The sequence below is a fragment of the Gallus gallus genome, chromosome Z (assembly GCF_016699485.2).
Source record: "Gallus gallus isolate bGalGal1 chromosome Z, bGalGal1.mat.broiler.GRCg7b, whole genome shotgun sequence".
In the NCBI taxonomy this organism is placed as follows: Eukaryota; Metazoa; Chordata; class Aves; order Galliformes; family Phasianidae; genus Gallus; species Gallus gallus.
Window position 1 is genome coordinate 3726464 of NC_052572.1, and position 18679 is coordinate 3745142.

Consider the following 18679-nt stretch of genomic DNA (forward strand, 5'->3'; position numbering starts at 1 on the left):
GTATAGAGAACAAGTGTCCAACATTTTGGCTTGCCTGCACTAGACTGCGTGAAAAGGAATTTACTTGGGCCACAGATAGAACATATAATGAAGTTAATGCATTTAAGTAACAAACCTTATTAAAATATATATATATATATAAAAACATTAAAAAAAAAGAGAGCAATAAAAACATAAAACTAGTGGAATATTTGGAATATTTGATCCTGTTTTTGTGAAACTAATGCATCAGGTTGCAATTATTACTGAGTTATCCAGGTGTTCATCAGAGATTTTGGTGAAGGTTTGCTTCTCATGTACCTTGTTATTGGAAATAATTGTTCAAAAATGTATTTACTACCAAAGATTGGTAGCATGAGTGAGCTGTGACTGTGAACTGAGGGATATTTTCTTCTGGTAAAGTAGATCTCATAAAAGTCTAGTAAAGAGAAGCTATGTGTGAATACCCTGCAGAATACTGTGGGGTTGACCACAGTATTACCCTAGTCCTAGGCTGCATGCAGCCTATGGACTGTAGTTGGACATGTCTGGTCTAGAGCATTGAGCTGGCTGATAGTTTTGATTGAAATGTTGATTTTTGTCCCCAGTATATAGGAAGCTAACTGAAGATCAAACAATTAACTTGACATTTTGCTGGTTATTTACATATCAAAAGAGAAATATTTCAGTTAACTAGTACAAGTTAAAATAGGGAATGCAGTAAAAAGGATTTAGAAAGTTAAATCTATGTTTAGATCAAAATTGCAAAGGTACACATGATTGTAGTTGCTGATCTGAGCAGTACACTTGAAGTCACATGAATGAAATTATTTCTTATTCTAATTTGCACGGAAAGGTTTCCAGGGGGATCTGCTAAAATGAAGTGATATTTTTTCAGGTAAAGGAAACCATTTATTAAATAGGAACCTTCAAAAGAAAAAGACAAAACGGTATTGAAAGTGAATTAAAAATAAAAACACACACATATTCAGTAATATATTGTCTTCTTTGTTAGTCTTTTCTTATTATTTAAACAGCTAAGCTGTTTAATTTAGACTCTAAAGTCTAAAGTCTAATTTAGACTGTTAAGTGTGTAATTTCTGTGGTTAAAACCAGGTGACCTTTTATACTGTCAAATGAAACTGAGGGCCTGAGCTAGGAACTCAGGAGATCTAAATGTTCATTTCTGGTTAAGGACAGAGTTATTCTCTGGTAATGACCAAATTGCTCAGGTATGTTTCTTTTCATTTAGTATTAGTAGTCTAAAGGAAGATATTTAATATAAAGAAGTTATCACTACAGTTCCCAACAGAGTAAATAAAAGCAGGGATTCTTTCCCAGGTAACAAAATATTCCTTCCTGGTTCTCTGACTAACAGCATGATGCAACTTCTAAAACTATTTCTCCAGGGACAAGACACATGGCTTAGACTAAGCATCTAACTTCAAATGTCAAGGGTAGGGGAAATAGTCTCTTAATGTCAGTGTTATCTTTTAGAGTGTAATACCTTTCTGAGGCAAATGATACAAATTCCCATCTCTAAACACATTCATATCCTCCAGCAATGTACCTTTTCAATCAGATGTCTCAACCTAATGCTTCTTGGTCAGAAATTTATTTCCTTTATATTCCATCAATATTTGGTCCCCTGGCCTTTTCTACCTCTCAGAGTTCTTCTCAGACTGCTATTTTAGTCAAACTGATGGCTTGAGGTACGTTTAATACAATTTTGAGTCTAGTCTCTGCATGTATGGGATATATTTTCTGATATTTACAGTGGAAAAGAGTATTTCCACTCCTTCGTGCTTTCCTCTCTCTGAATATTTTCTCTCTGAATATAGGTTTTTAGCTTAGAACAGTGCTTAGATTTTCAACACACTCAACATTGAAGCCGTGCAGGAACAAGTATTCCATTCTGGAAGGAACTGGAAATCTTCATAAGAAAAGTTCTTTGGTTGTTGTTATTTTTTTTTTTTTCCTAATATAATCATAAAATCTTATAATCCTTAGAGTTGAAAGGGACTTCTAGAGGTCATCTAGTTCAATTCCCCTGCAATGCACAGCTAGATCAGGTTGCTCAGAACTTGGACCAGGCTGGAAGACCTTAGAATTCTCCAGGGACAGGGCATCAACCACATCTCTGGGCAACATGTTCCTGTGCCTCACCACCTTCATTGTAAAAAACCTTTTCCTTACATCCAGCCTAAATCTACACTGTTTAAGCTTGAAAGCGTTTTCTCTTGTACTGTCACAACAGACTATGCTAAAGAGTCTGTCTCCTTCTTTCCTGTAGCTCCCCTTTAGATGCTGAAACACTGCCATCAGGCCACGCTGGAGCCTTCTCTTCTTCAGGCTGAATAGCCCCAGCTCTCTCAGCCTGTCCTTATAGGAGAGGTGTTCCATTTCTTGGATCATTTTTGTGGCCCTCTGAATATCTCCAACAGGCCAACATCCCTCCTGTACTGAGGATGCAGTGCTCCAGGTGAGACCTCAGCAGCACAGACTAGAGGGACAGGATCACCTCCCTCGACCCACTGGGCATTTTTTGGCCTGTTTGTCTGAGATATTCAATAAAATGAGCAGAATTAAGTTCACATAATTTAAATTTCTATCGAAGAGATCCTCAGCTTCAGTTTGGTATTTAGCTTAAGGAGATTTGGCTTGAACATTTATGATTGCTGTATGCTCAAGGGAAATAATTTCAGTGATTCCTAGGACAGATCTGAGAGTGACTTCTTAGGATGACTGATTCTGTCTAGTCTGTGTGTCAAAAATGATATATTAGGACTTTTGCAGATAGTTCTGGAGAAATTAGACAACTAGTATGACAGAAGAAAGGATCTGGGATGAATGAAAAGTCTTGCAGTCTAAAGTTCAAGGAAGGAGCAGAGGTGGGAACAGGAGAGACAGGGAAATATAACATAGAGTTATATACTAAGCGTGTATAGGTGTATTACTATGAATTGATGCCTGTACATAAGATACTTTTTTTAATGTTTGTTTGAATTTTGCAAATCCCTCCTTCTTTGAAAACATCTAATTTCCCCATTTCTCCTATTTCCCCAAATCCAGGCTCACTTTGGTGTGTATTTCACTTAGAAGAGGGACCTCAGGCCTCCTGTTTTCTTCAGGCTCACAAGTAGAAGAGGAAGCCCACTCCTTTGGTTTGAAACTTAATGCATCACAGATCTCATGCTGAGATCAGCGTACTTAAGAGTCTGTATGCAAGATGCACATCACAGGAACAGAGCATTGATGCTTCTGAGGCAGCAGTAATAGAAACAGCTCAGGTGGCTGGAGCAGTTCACACATTTACAAGCTGCTGTTTCAGACTAAATTCATCTTCATGCTGTTTTTTCATTCAGTTGAGAACATTTCATGGAGACGGATTGGCCACTTCACACTTTTGTGAACCTTCTAAACTGTAGATGGATGTGGAGAGCCCTTTACTTTCATTCTTCCATTTAAAAGTCCCCTTTTCAATACTGGCAATGTCACTGTGGCAAAAGCAGTATTTTTTTTTTGGCTAATGTTGTATACTATTGTACTGGAGAAACAGGCTTCATATAGTGAAGGGTGAAGAATATGCATCTCTCAGGAACATTCTGAGGCATTCTGAAGTATGCATGACTAACAGGATTGCCTTAAAACTGGTTTCCTTTGATAGCGTAGTTAAGAAATTTGTATCAGAACTCCTGAAGAAAAATCTCCCCAAAAGAGAAAGCTGTATATAGCCGAGCACACATATACTTATTTATAATATATGTGCACATGTGAGAATGTGTGCAGATAAATATTCATTATATTGGCTTTTAATATGTGCACTTATGCATATATCAAATAATTTTAAAAACCTAGCATTTTTGCTTTTTTAATACCTATGACTCTGCTTGTTCCCTTCTCAATGCAACACAATTCATAATGTTCTTCAGAATATGAGTTTGAAAACTTAGCTGAAAAAAGACATTTTGGTTTATGGATAACAATTCTGATGTGGTACAATGAAGCCTACACAGTTCCACTGTGTTTTTTATAGTTCAATATGATGTATCAAAATAACATATTTCAAAAGTACTTTTGTCATATCTTTGAGGAAAAAGGAACAAACAAACAAACATATTCAGAGGACAGCTGTTTCTGCATTGATAAATTGTAACCTGTGCTTAATTTCTGGAATATATAATGGCAATGTAGAATTAAGGGAAAAGAAATAATCTCCTCTCGGTAAGTTGTGATCAAAAATGGGAGTGGAATCTGGGCAATTAAATCTAAGATAATATGTGATTTACAGGAATGATATAATGTAGAAATGGTTATGAAAAGATAGAAAATTATAAAGATGCCAACTGGCATTAAGTCAAATGTATGAGAATAAGGGGTTATGAAATATAAATATATGATTATATGTCATGAGTTACAGTATGGTAAGGCATCTTCCAGGCTCTCTTTCTTTCTTTTTAGGCTGTTCAGCAATGTATGAATGAAGTACAGCTGGATAGAAGGGGGTGGGGAGCCTAGGGAAAGCATGTATCTAAAACTTCACAAGAGTTCCAAATTTATAAATATATATATCAGACTCTCAGAGTAAAATTTTGAGACGATTGACTTTCAGGTAGGGGTAAAGATCGCAAGAAATGCAACTATTGAACATGAAGATATAGAAAGTATCATTTTCATCAAATTTGAAAGCAATGAGAAAAGCTTTTGGTGAATAAAATGGCTGAGTGAGAACAGTAGGAAGCAGACAAACATAACTTTAATACACCTAGTTTGCAATACTGCATCATATATTACTGTAAAATTCCAACATTGGATGATGGAAACTGGATGGCTGGGTATTTTTTTTTTTATAGAAATGTACTACTTATATAGTTGGCAGATCTGGTGCTAATTGTTTACAGAATTTTAAACTGGCCATAGTGAAAAAAATTATCATCTGACTCAGAATTATTACCAATTAAAAGAATGTTTTCAATAAAGTATGTTATAATCCTATTCAAGGTAATAACAAGTATTTGCTATGTCTGTCTTTCCTTTCTACCCATCTGTTACAAGGCAAAGCAATAGAGAATTACAGCTTCTCAGAGCCTGACCTCTCAGTCAGCTTTAAGGGAGATTATGGAAGATAATTAGCAATATGGACACAGGTGGCAGTGTCTCAGTGTGTAAGAGAGAGACTGAATATCGCATGTCCAAAATTTATTCCTGAGTTTTCACCAGATTTAACACTCATGTCAATCACTTGCCTGGACTCTCATGTAGATTCTTGTCTAATGAACATTCTTGAGAGTATTTCTTAGACTTAGTCTCTGAAGACTGTGGCAGGAGTCTTGATTTTCCTTGAGCATCACAGCATATTTTTATAAAGTACTTCTTCATGTTTGTAGGAGAAACAAAACAAAACAAAACAAAATAAAACCCACATCATTTATTTTCATGGTTCTCATGGTTTTTTTTGTTTGTTTGTTTTTGTTTTTGTTTTTTGACCCGTGTTCCAAGAATCGTTGAAGTCTACTAAACTTCTAAGTACTGAAGTACTTCTAAGATCTGACTGCACAGAACAGGAACAGACAGCTCTTTTCAAGAAGTTATTCATTGTCTGGGAGGATGTTCCTCCCTAGGAATATTTTAAAGATCAACAAACTCTCACAAAAAGTTGATAGCCAGCACTCACATGAATTATTTTCTATCCAATATAGATTAACAAAAAAAAAAAAAAAAAAAAAAGTGGCATTTTTCCATTTTTCACCAGGTTATTCATTGATAAATGGCAGTGTAACTCTGTGAATCATAGTATATTTGCCTATGATGTAAATACTTCATTTGAGAGGTTCACTTTTGCTTCAGTAGGTGCAGAATAAAATCTTTTTTTCTTAATATCTGTAACTATTATTTTGTAGAATTTATAAAGTTTTGTATTTTCATTTAAGTGTTTATTTGGTATTTACCAGAAATGATTTCTGTTTTAATTCTTTGACCTTCAGACTTGAATACCAATGTATAATTAAAATTTTAGTGTTCACAGGCTAGAATAAACATAAAAACAAATAAGTCCTTAGGAATATTTTTCTGATCTGATTACATTAAAAAAACAGCTGACCAGCATATGTTCCACACATACATGCATAGACCTAACAGGAGTTATAAGATGGCAGAGAGCTTTCAAAGAGTTGTTTAGAAACCAAAACCAAATTCATACATTGAAAGGAATCAATCACTGAAGCAATGCTTTGGCTCCAAAGGGCTAGGCTCTGAAATTATTCCTGCCACCAGATGCTGTTTGTCTGCTTCTGTGCTCTAATTACTATCAATAATTAAACACAGGTCTCTGATTCATATGCACAGAGGCAGAGATTCTTAAATTAAACATTTTAAAGTCATTATAGTACATTTTATATGTTCAGCTAAACACTACGCTAAGGCTGATTATGATTAAATATACTGAAACTAAATTACATATTGATTTCATAAATATCTACGGATACACAGAACAAATAAGAAGATTCCTGGTAAATAGAAGGAACATTTTAATTTCAGATGACTAACAGTAACGAGGCTATATTTATTTGTACATATTACATTATGGTTCTGGCACTTTGTGCAAAGAGATGGCATCTCCTAGTCAACTTGCAAAATACAGAGAATGATTTCTATCCATTTGGATAATAACAAACACAATTAATGTACTGTATCCAAATTTCTGCAACAGCCACTTGAAAAGTCAAGTTTCAATGCAAGCAAATCTTGCCATAGCTAATCAGTCTATGATAGATATGATCTTTTCCAGATATATGTCCCCAAGTTGATCCTCACTTTTAATAGAATATGGTCTGTAGTATGTCAAGTGAAAAATCTCAACATATTATGTTCCTTTGATTCTACCTTCCTTCACCTCTTGGTAGTCCTGACAATTTGACGACACTCTTCACTAATCATGATTGCTGTTACTCATACTACCATTTTGCCCAAATATTTGGCAGACTTTCAAACAGGGATATGTTGATGAGCCATCTCTGGTGATTCATTCTTTCCAGTACAGTCAAAAAGGTCAGTGCAGTACAACCCCTAATATCAGGTTTACAAATTAAAGATTTTCTGGAGTCTGATGCTACTGTTCAGACATCCTTCATCTACTCAATCTGGACATTTGGTACTACTTTTTTTTTTTTTTTTTTTTTTCCCAGAATCCCATGACTTGCTCTCTGTGATTTCTGCTCAATTAGAGAAAAGTTCAAATCACTGAAATATCTTTGGCTAGGGCAGATTTGAGATCAAGGTAACTATCCGAGGCAAATTCTCATTTGGAATCTGCAATGAAGAATGAATTCTACCCACAGTTCTGTAACTCTGGGATACAGATGCACAGATAATACACAGATCAGAGGAATAGAGAAATAGGCAAAGGTTTTTAAGGGACACTTAGACTGAAAGAGCCATCTTTTTATGCAAAACAGTTCTGATTATATAGATATTTCAGCATAGTGCACTACAGAGGTAACTTTCATTCTGGGACATCAGAAAGAAAATTCAGTAAGAATGTTAACATGTAAAGCTCTCTTTCTTAATTTACACTTTTGGTCCTTTAAGCTCTCTTTCACATGTTTTGTTATCTGAAGGAAAAACTTCTGAGAAATGAGTTCAGATCCTGTGATGACTAATGCAAATCAGCAGTTGTTTCCCTGGTTAACTACATTTCTGAAAGGAGCTATTGTTTCTCAGGAAATGAGATAATTTAACTTTATTGTTTAACGTGATATGGGTACTTAAACATAACTGTCTAATGTCATTTATCAGTTTAGACACTCTAGTGTTTTATAGGTATGCCTCTAGTTGCATTCCAAAGCGGTCTGGGTCTCTCCCAGGTCCAATGTCACATTTATAAGCCCAACTGAATATCTCAGATATTTTGAGATGTTGCAAATGACATTTATGTTTAAGCAAGATTAATTATTTGCACTTTTAGTTTATAGTTTAACTGTTGTGCATATAATCTTGTAAGAGTTAGTATTATGCACCATTTTGAATGATAAAAAGTCCAAAAATACAGTGTGCATCATGCCATATTTAATAACACAGGAAATCTTCAAATAGACGTGTATTTTTTTTTGTGCTATAGTAGGATACTTTCATTTTTTTACGACACTTCAAGAGGGGGAATATGGAAAAATTGATGAAATATTGCTAAAATTCCAGTGCACTTTCAAGAACCTTTCAGAATGTTATTAAAGATGCTGTCTTGAAGTACAATCAGCTGTCTTAAAAGTAAAATATGTTAAATACTGGAATGTTCTTTCTAGTGAAGAACACAATGGGGTAGTTTAATGCTTTGCAATACTTCTGCCATATGAAGCATTTTTAGAATTTCCTCCTAAACTTTCTAATATTTTGGTAATATTGGTTAGAACAACTTAGTTACCAGCTATAAAATTCAGCTGACTATATTCATTTTCAGACTTTGTGTGTAGCTGCTCAGGAAGTTACAATCCCATAACTCTGTGAACTGAAAAACTCTGTACATATACACTACTTTGTGCATAAACTGTAGAGGTAGGTGGACTACACTAGCATGTTGTTCAAACATTCTGGCCGATATATCAGAAATATACCCGATATTAAGAAAGTTAGGTAAATAGATACTTTATTTATCTCCCCTTGCTAAAATTGTAAAAATGCAAACATTTTCTTTTTCACAGGTGTATGTTCTAATACAAACTATATTTGAGAGGGCGAAGACTTGAGTGGCAGAACTGCATGACAAAACTTAATTAAATCCTTCTTTGAGAATTATTTAATGATAGAATTATGTCCCATGGCTTCCTTATTTGTTTCAGAAAACCTATATACCACTGGGATAATGTTCATGGAATAATAAGGACTTTATTTTTATTTATTTATTTACATATTTTTTACTCTATCTAAGTTATTGAAACATTGATGGGACAAAAGTGAAGAAATTTGGAGACTGGAAAGAAATAATTATATAATCTAAGAAGGTTGTTTGTAGTGTATTGGTGTTTAATTAGATTTAAACAACTACTTTAAGGTCAGAATGTGAGCCCACTTTCACAGACCTTCAAAAAATTGAAGAAGGTAGAGACTTCAATGAGCAGATTTCAATCACTCTGGATATATCTTCAGTAGTCAAAAATCCACATGGAGATAAATCCAATTTGAGGTGTAAAATCATTAAATGCAACATGTCACAAAAGCTGTCACGTCCCTCCTCCTGTGTTTAGGACTTCTATAGTTCTAATAGAATGATGAATTCTGTATTTCTGAAAGGAGATGAATTTATCTTCAGTTTTTGTTTTGTTTTGTTTTGTTTTGTTTTCCTGAGACTCTGTCTGGATACTTATTCTAGGACAATGTTCTCACAAGTTAGTAAAATGTGACTGCTTTCTAAAGACTTCACCTTACTAAGGCTGGGCTGCACTTTCATCTTTCCTGCAGTGCCTCCCTCCTCCATGTTTCCTACCTTCCAAAGACCATCTACTTTTCCACAAAATACTGTAAAATATTCCAAGTTCCTATTTCTCTTTTCTCCTTCCAGGCAAGAGGCAACACAAGTAGTACTGTGAATGTGGTGACTGGCCATCTGTCTCTCACTAAGTGAATTGACCAGGCAGAATGCAATGCTTTTTTTGCACTCTTCAGATTTTCACAGCTCACTTTTGAGTATTACACTCAGTCAGAATTCTACTCCTCTGTTTGATTAGTCTACAAATTCCCAAAGAGATCAAAAGAAACTGGGAGAAAGACGGCTCACCTAAAGACGCAGTCACAGAGATAGGAATGCCACCATCACATCAGATCTGGGAGGTGCTCCAGGCCCTTTAACAACTTTGTGACCCTCCATTGGAGACCTTCTATGAGATCCTTGTCATTCTTGATCTGGGGAGCCCAGAACTAGAAACAGCATTCTAAATGGGACCTCAGTATACCATTATCTATGTCACTGATGAAGATAGTAAAGAACACTTGTCCCAAGGCTGACCCTTGAAGTACACTGTTTGTGACTGGCCTCCATTCAGACATAGAACCATTGATCACAAACCTGTGGCTGTGACCAGCCAACCACTTCTCAGTCCGTAGAACCGCCCATCTTTCAATTCCATAACTCTCCAATTTAGAGAGAAGGATGCAGTTAGGGACTTTGCAGAGGTCTGTGAAGATGAGATCCATCGCCTTTGCCCCATCTGCTGAAGCCATCACTCCATCATAGAAGGCCACCAGATTGGTCAGGCAAGATCTGCCCTAGGTGAAGCCATGATGGCTGTTGCAGATCACCTCTTCCTCTGGTATATGCCTTAACATTGTAACCAGGAGGATCTGCTCCATGATCTTCCCAGGCATAGAGGTGAGGCTCACCAGCTGGTAGTTCCCTGGGTCAATTTTTCTCCCTTTCAGGAAAATGGGAGTAACATTTCCCTTTTTCCGGGCACCTGGGATTTCACCCAACGGCCATGATTTTTCAAATACGATGGAGGGCGGCTCGTCAACCACATCAGTCACCTCTTTCAGAACCCAAGGATGGATCTCATCTGGCCCCATGAATGCCAGCTTATATGCATTCAGTATCCCAAGGAGGTCTTGGACTTGTTCCACTGTTACAGTGGGATGGAATCTGCTTCTCTCACCCACACCTAGAGCTTCAGGGTCCTGGCAGACATGGGGAGGAGCCTGACCACCAGTGAAGACTGAGGCAGAGCACTCATTGAGCACCTCAGCTTTTTCCACATCTGAGCAAGTTAGCTCTCTGTCCTCCTTTATCAGAGGGGGAACACTTTCCTTGGTCTGTCTCCTCCTGCCTATGTACCTTTAGAACGCCTTCTTGTTATTTTTCACATCCCTTGCCAAGTTTAGCTCCACCTGTGCCTTGGTTTTCCTGATCGTATCCCCGCAGACAATGTCCTTATATTCTTCCCAGATTACACAACCCTGCTTTTGCTTCCTGTACGTTTCCCTCTTGTCCCTCATTTTAAGCTGCAGGTCCTTGTTCAGCCATGCCAATCACCTACCTTCTCTGCTTGATTTCTTCTGCTGGGGGATGGATAATTTTTGTGCTCACAGAAGAATGTTCTTAAAGAGCTGCCTGCTCTGTTCTGTTCCTATGCCCTCAAGGACACTTTCCCAGGGGATCCCATCCAGCAGATCCTTGAGCAGCTGGAATTTTGCTCTCCTGGAGTTCAGGGACTTGACTCTGCTGTTTGTCAGGCCTGCATTTCTCCAGATCACAAACACATCAGGGCAGGATCACTACAGCCCAGGCCGCCTCCAATCTTAACCTCTCTAATACTCTCTTCTGTATTAGTGAGCACCAGGTTCAGTAAGGCTTCTCCTTGGGTTGGTCCATCTGATACCTGGACCAGGAAGTTGTCCTCAACAGACTCCAGGAATCTCCTGGATTGTCTGCCACATGCTGTGCCACTATCCCAGCAGATATCCAGGTGGTTGAAATGATATCCAGGTGGTTGAAAGATATCTGAGTAGTTGAAGGCTATCAGGATGGTTGAGAACCTAAAGATATTAATACTGTCTTTTTTTTTTTTTTTTTCTTCTGTGATTAGTTAAGGGTAAAACAGCAGTTATTAGCCACAAGAATTTCCTGTTGTGTGCCACCTTGTTTTTCAGAAAGCGAGAAGATTCAGTTCCAGTTGGATTTCCTAAAGCTAATAATTTCAAGATAAATTAATGAATGTAAGTTTAATTAGGTAAACAACATATTTTCATTACTTTCAATTTGTAAGTACTTATAATTTGAAGATATATGTGAATGAGGCAAGTATAGAAACATAGAATCATAGAATCATGGAACCGCTAAGGTTGAAAAAGACCCACAGGATCATCCAGTCCAACCATTTGCCCATCACCAATGGTTCTTGCTAAACCATGTCCCGCAACACAACATCCAAACACTCTTTGAACACCACCAGGGACGGTGACTCCACCACCACTCCAGGCAGCCCATTCCAGTGCCTGACCATCCTTTCAGAGAAGTAGTATTTCCTAACGTCCAGCCTGAATCTTCCCTGGCGCAGCTTGAAGCCACTCTCTCTAGTCCTATAACTAGTCAAAGGAGAGAAGAGGCTGACCCCCAGCTCACTACAACCTCCTTTCAGGTAGTTATAGAGAGCAATAAGGTCACCCCTGAGCTTCCTCTTCTCCAGACTGAACAAGTAAATCAGTAACTATCTTGTTTTCCTACAGAGAAGAACAAACTTTTTCCTCGATCCTCTCATTCACTCTCCCTCTTTTCATACTGATTTCAAACAGGATACAGTAAGAAATTTGTCTAGATTCAGGCTTTGCATTTCATCCAAATCACATTTCAGAAAATGTTGCAGATCAAATAATGAGTAAATCTTCATTTCCACATATTGGTGGTTTGTACATTAATCATCTGGATGCATCAGTGCACAAGAAGTTTATTAGCAGGTTATAGTAGAAAGAAATAATCATAGAAGCAAGAGGGAGAAACATTCCTTTTCTGACAATCTTGATTAATGGAAATCTTTTCCATTTAGCAGATGTATATGGAGTAAAAAGACAAAGAGCTCCAAACTGATCTCTTACAGGCATCTACTTTACTTTTAATATTACGGATGTAGAAATAATTTGGCTCAGAATTCTTGACACTATATTTAGTTAAGTGAGAGCATTTCTCATAAATGCTTTTAACCGGATGGAGTACTTGTTTTTCTTCCATTTACTTCTGTGGTTGCTTCAGAGGCTCAATACCGCATTAAAAAAATTATATTTTACTAACATTGTATTTTATTTTTTTCAGTGAGTTTTTCTTTTCTGGAGAGCACATGATGTGCTGGGGATGTGCTACTCAGAATAGAGTACAAGATCTAAGCATACAATGTCAGATGTTCAATGAATTTTGGAAATACTTGATTTTCAAAAATGAAGTTCCCCACATTGCAGTCTTAATTTGCATACTTGAAACATGTTAGCTTTAAAGCTCTGACTTCAGACAAATTTTTCAAATGTGATAAGGACATGTATTATTTGCAGAATATTCAGGATCAAATATTTCCAGATCTGGATATCATTAACACAAACAAACAAAGGAATTATCTTCAGAATCTCTCTTCTCCTCTTCTTCCTCTATTTACTCTTAAATTCAGTTTCCTAGGGATTATCTGTGTCTCATTTCATGTGGGTACCCATCACAAGAGTAAGTGTTGCAAAATTTGAACTATGTAATCTTTGAAGTCCAGACAAAGAATTGACTTAAGATAAAACTTGTTGTAAAACACATTGTTAAATCCCTCTGCAGCACATGCTCCAGTTCAAGCTTCAGAGAATTTCTCTACTCTTTGAATGTCAAAATATTGCACCACTGCTGAAGTGAAGCAGATGTAGCATGTAGCTGCCATAGGTACCATATGAAAACAATGTTTTCATAGACGGTAAGAAAATTAGGTCTTTATTTTTAGGCCCTAAGTACAGCAATTAGGTATCATATTTATGTTCTGACTAAATACGTCATTACATTGGACAAAAGTCAATGGACAAAAAACTATTTCTTCCTTTACAGTACTTAAAGAATGATGCTAAGACTATCCCTGCAAACAAACAAACAAACAAACAAACAAACAAAAACAAAAAACAAAACAAGAGCACAAGAAGTACTTGAACATGAGTCATAATTTTTCTGATGCAGTACTCTTACCTTGGGTGTCCTAGAAGGCAATAAATCTTTGTAGATGCATTCATTTGGCATCTTCTCCATAAGACGTGTATAGAGAATGGATCCAAAACAGCTGAGCAAAGTGCAGAAATAAACTGTGCACTCAACCTTTTCATATTCCATTGACGAACCTGCTTATCTAAGGCCAGAAAAGTAAATATCTCACAGAAAGTCCTTGTATTGCTCTAAGATATCTTAAGATTTTCCTGATCATAAACATAATTATGCTAGAATTATAACTGATTTTTAAAGTTCACAAAACTTCGGGTAGGTATGGTTTAGTCAACCATTTTCCTGTTTTAGCACGTTCCTCTGTCTTTATTAACTAAATTAAATTTAAACAAAACAAAACAAAAATGTAAAAGACCTGTCTGTTACTTAAGGCTGAAATTTTAAAATAAGACTGAATGAACAAGATATGAAATTTAAATTAATTCAAGACTTTTAATACTACAACATTGTTCTAAATTCTCAATCTAATTCCCTAGTAGTACCCTTCTCTTTTATTTCAACAACTAACGCCAATTAAAATGTAAAAGAGATTCATGACATAAATAAGGTTATGTTTCTGTTTCCTATTTTAAACATTCTTATCAGGACCTTACTTGACTATCTTCTCAACAAACAGAGACTACCGAGATAAAAAGGTGTTCCATTTTCTGAGGTACTTATAACCCTAGCTGAAAGCATAGGAGGTATTCTGGTTCACTTGGATTCCAGAAACTATTGAACAGATACATATAAACTAATTTTAGCAGATCACCAACTCTACCATCCATGAAAATTGTCAAACTGAAATTGGTAGGATATAGCTGTTATCCAAATAAAAGCATAACCTGAAATGGTAAATTACCTGGGGAAAATAGAAATAAATAAATAAATAAATAAATCTTATAAGTTTTTTTTTTTTTTTTTTAAAAGGGGGAAGAAATTTCAAAGATATTACTAGTAACCCCTCCTTCCAAAATGACAGTTTGCTCCATGATATCTTATTATACATATATGTATATAACTCCTAGTCATCTGATGATCAGACACTGTTTCAATACACACGGACTGAAAGTACACTGGAGCCTTGCCTGCCAAAAAAAAAAAAAAAAAAAAAAAAAAAAAGTAGTTGCAACAGTGAGGGCATGTCTCATTCCCTGTTTTCATCCACCACATAAAACTTCAGGGAGCTTTTCCAATTAAAAATAAAAATAAAAATAAAAATAAAGAAAATACATATTATTTTGTACTTAATAAAACATTCTATATGGTACCATAATCCTGAAGGGATAGAAATATTTCTCACTCTAGGAGGAAGCTTGTTGCCTTTCAAACATTTGATGTTGCTTTCTGAATAAAAACAATGTTAAATTACTGGAACAGTTTCTTTCACACTAATTATTACATACCTTGAAGTTTCATCAAGACATTGATCTACATAGCATCACCACAGAGGAGAAAAATACTTTTATTATTGTTATTATTAACAAGATGAGTGAGTGCAAAATCTGTTTTAGGCATCTTGCCTAGTTTTAGGAATGGAATTCAGCCCTAAAGCAAGCATAACAAACCATATGTGCAATAGACATTTTAAATTCCCATGACACAGAATGAGTATCTGGTCAATACAGCCAGTCGAATCTAGATAAAGCTGATCCCTGAGGCATGCGTCAGTTTCATGTTTAAAACATTAATTTAGACTTCTGTACATCTGTATGTGAGCTAGGGAATTTATTTTGTTGCTTCCATAAACTTGTATAATGACATTTGAGGCTGTTTCCATACCTCAGACCCCCTACTAGGCACCTCTGCCTCATCTTTGGCTGCTCATCCAGATTCGATTTCAAGAATTCTCTGGTAACTGATGTATCCACATGGGCTGGCAAGTGTGGTCCAGAAGACCTACAGCATTCTTCAATGGAAACTGGATAGTTCATATAGATCATTATTATGTGCGTAGCTGAATTCAGTTTCAACCCGGGGAGAATCAATGAGTCTGTGAGGCAGAAGGCTGACTAGTCAGGTTAAGTCCTCTCTTCTGAGTATGGGTGGCATCTGAAAACATGCTTGTACATAGCTAGGGATTGTCAAAGATGGAGACAAAAAAATGGAAGGATGCTAGCCCCCCTTCCGTAGTCTAATTCTAATTGAAACAAAACTGACTGAAGTGGAAATGAAGTAGCATACCTACCTGAATCCCTCTGTAGATCACTCTGAAGTTGTTTCACTTTCAGTGAATGCTCAACACTTCACTGAATCAGGGACCTCCGCTTATACTCTCACTACAGTTTTATAAGTGTGGCTAGAGGGCCTGGTTTTCATTGGTTCTGAACAGTATTAATTAATATCTGTAGTTTAGTACCTGGCAACTGTAGGACTTAGATGTAATTTTTGAAAATGTGAAATTCTCTTCTTAAGCTGCAGGGAAACTTTTCACAGAGATGAAAAGTTGTTTCATCAGATTTACCTCATACATATAAATCATAGAGTTTTATTCTTATAATTGTTACTCGACTCTTTACTCTTTACTGGATATTGTCCAGAATAACTTTTTTTTTAAGTTTTTATTTTTATTTCTTTTATTTTTTAAAAGAAATAATATTAAGCTTTCCCCATATTTAGGCTATGGGATCTGAGGAATGATGACAGTTTATTTGCCGGCGATGGGCCACTTTTTCCAGCCCCATATGCTTATTTGAGGCCTCTCTTCTTTGGGAAGTGTACAGACTGTGTTGCTTAGCAACCACCCTCCCTTTTCTTTGTGTAGAGGGTGCTCTGTGCATGCATGAATATCAGTAATCTGGTTTGCAGACCACAGAAGGCCCTGATGTGATACAGTCAGCCAAACTGTATACAGAGATATTTTGCGGATAATCAATACACCGCAACTCTGTGCAGGCAAAATCTCAGCCAGCTTCTTTTGATGTTCTGTCTCTGAGCTGAAAGTATTTGAGATTATTGTGTTTAGTTTGATGGGAAAATTGAGGAAATATTATCTCAGCAGTGAGTTCTTAGTCCATGTTTTCTGAAGAGCATTTTGCAAACTGCATGAAGTTTTTCTGAAGTATTCATGCTGTTTTTCAGAACAGAGGAAAATGCAAAGAATGTATAGCCACAAAGAGAGAAAGTCTGTGTTGTAACTGTGTTGTAAAAAAAAGACCCTGAAAGGCAGTGATTTAATTGATTAAAAAGCACAGAGGTCTCACATGATATATATATTTTTTCCCTCTGCTCACTTGTCAGAAGTGTACATGAAGAAGCAGAGAGTTGGCTGTATTTGTGTTTGTGCTATCTAGATGGGTGTGTACTAGTTGGCTGGTGCTGATGACTCTAAAATGTACACTAGATGGTGCTTGCACAACACAGGGAGCAAAAAGTACGTCTGTCTCAGGATGTATCAGCAACTCAATACTCCACCGCCTTCTTGAGTATTGTCTGGGATATGCACTCTGTTCTGTTCTGTGGAATCATGTAATTAAGTGTAGAATTTTCATGTGTGTGGTAAGAAACTGGTTATCTACTATTTCACTGACCAGTGCAACAACAACAACAAAAAAATATATAATCATTCTCTTGCATATCTTTTTTATATAGTTACATATGCCTATGCATACACTTGGTCTTATCAATTCCAAATGTCTAAATACAAAAGAGAGAAACATTTTTCTGTCATGTTTTGAAAAGCTACACTTGCACAGAACTGAGTAGAAAGAAGGGTCTCTGTACAATACGTTTGTACAACATCCATCACCACAGGATTCTTATGCACTGTGTAAAATCTAAGATGAAATAACAGGAGTTGAGGGGGAAAATAATATTATTAAAAGAACTTGTATCTTTCACATTTCATCAAATTTGTTACAGACAATCTAAATAACGTTAAAACAAAAAAGAATATCTAGATGCTGAAAGAAAGTCTTTCTGTGAACTTTATATATATATATATATATACAGATATTAATGAAAAATATGGAAAGCTAAAGGAAAATCTCGAGCAATAATTTTGATTACTATTATATTTAGACTAAGGATGTCCCAGATTTCATTAATAATAGTAATTATTATCATTATCATTATTGTCATCAAAAATTATTTACAGTCATACAAGTGTCATCACATGATGTCCTAGCTCAGCTAGGATTGATAACCAAGTAAGATATATTGTATACTTACTCGTTCTGTGTTGGTTTTGAAGTCCAGGCATCATAACAGATTATAATAGTTTAATATCCCAGTTAAGCAGATTTTAGTCCATATTTGTATAAGGATTTTGTTTATTTCAGTCATATCAAGAGGCTTGAATACCTGGAAAGGTTTCTAAAATTAAATGAAATTGTTTTCAGTGGGTGTACATTTTGAGAAATGAATTTTGTATGAAGAAAAAAAAGTGAATAGTAAGGATAACAGAGGGGAGACTTGTCAGAAGGAGGAAAGAAGTTGAGCTACCTGTACTTGGATTGGTACAATTGGATTGGTAAAATTCCCAAATCAAACTGTATTGACAAAACACACCTAAAAGCAAAGAAAATTGCGTTATAGAACTATAAGTGTTTGAAAAGGAAACAATGATGGTAAGTTATTCTTCCATGTTTTTTAAATGGCTTAAGATATAAGGAAGTCTAAGGCAGAGGATATGGCTATACATAAAAGAGATGGGTAGGTACATGTGACGACAAATTGCTGAAAGTGCAACAGAAGGAGAAAAGTATAATTAATATTAGCTAATACAATTTCAGTTCTCAAGACTGGGCAAGTGCTTTGATAATAGCTTGCCTTAATTCCTTAGACTTTCCTTTTTATTGTTCCAAATTCCAAGGAGCTTCACTGGCTTCAGTGTGAAACAGGAGCATCCTTTGAAGTGGGCCAAGACATACCAGCATCCAAGCAACCGATTGTGGAGCAGGTTGATTCCAGACTATGTCAGCATCTGGATTTTGTTATTTAGATGAAAAACAACACCTGTTTCCCATTTATGCAGCAGTATTAACAGTTGGGATTCAAAGTTGGCTGCTA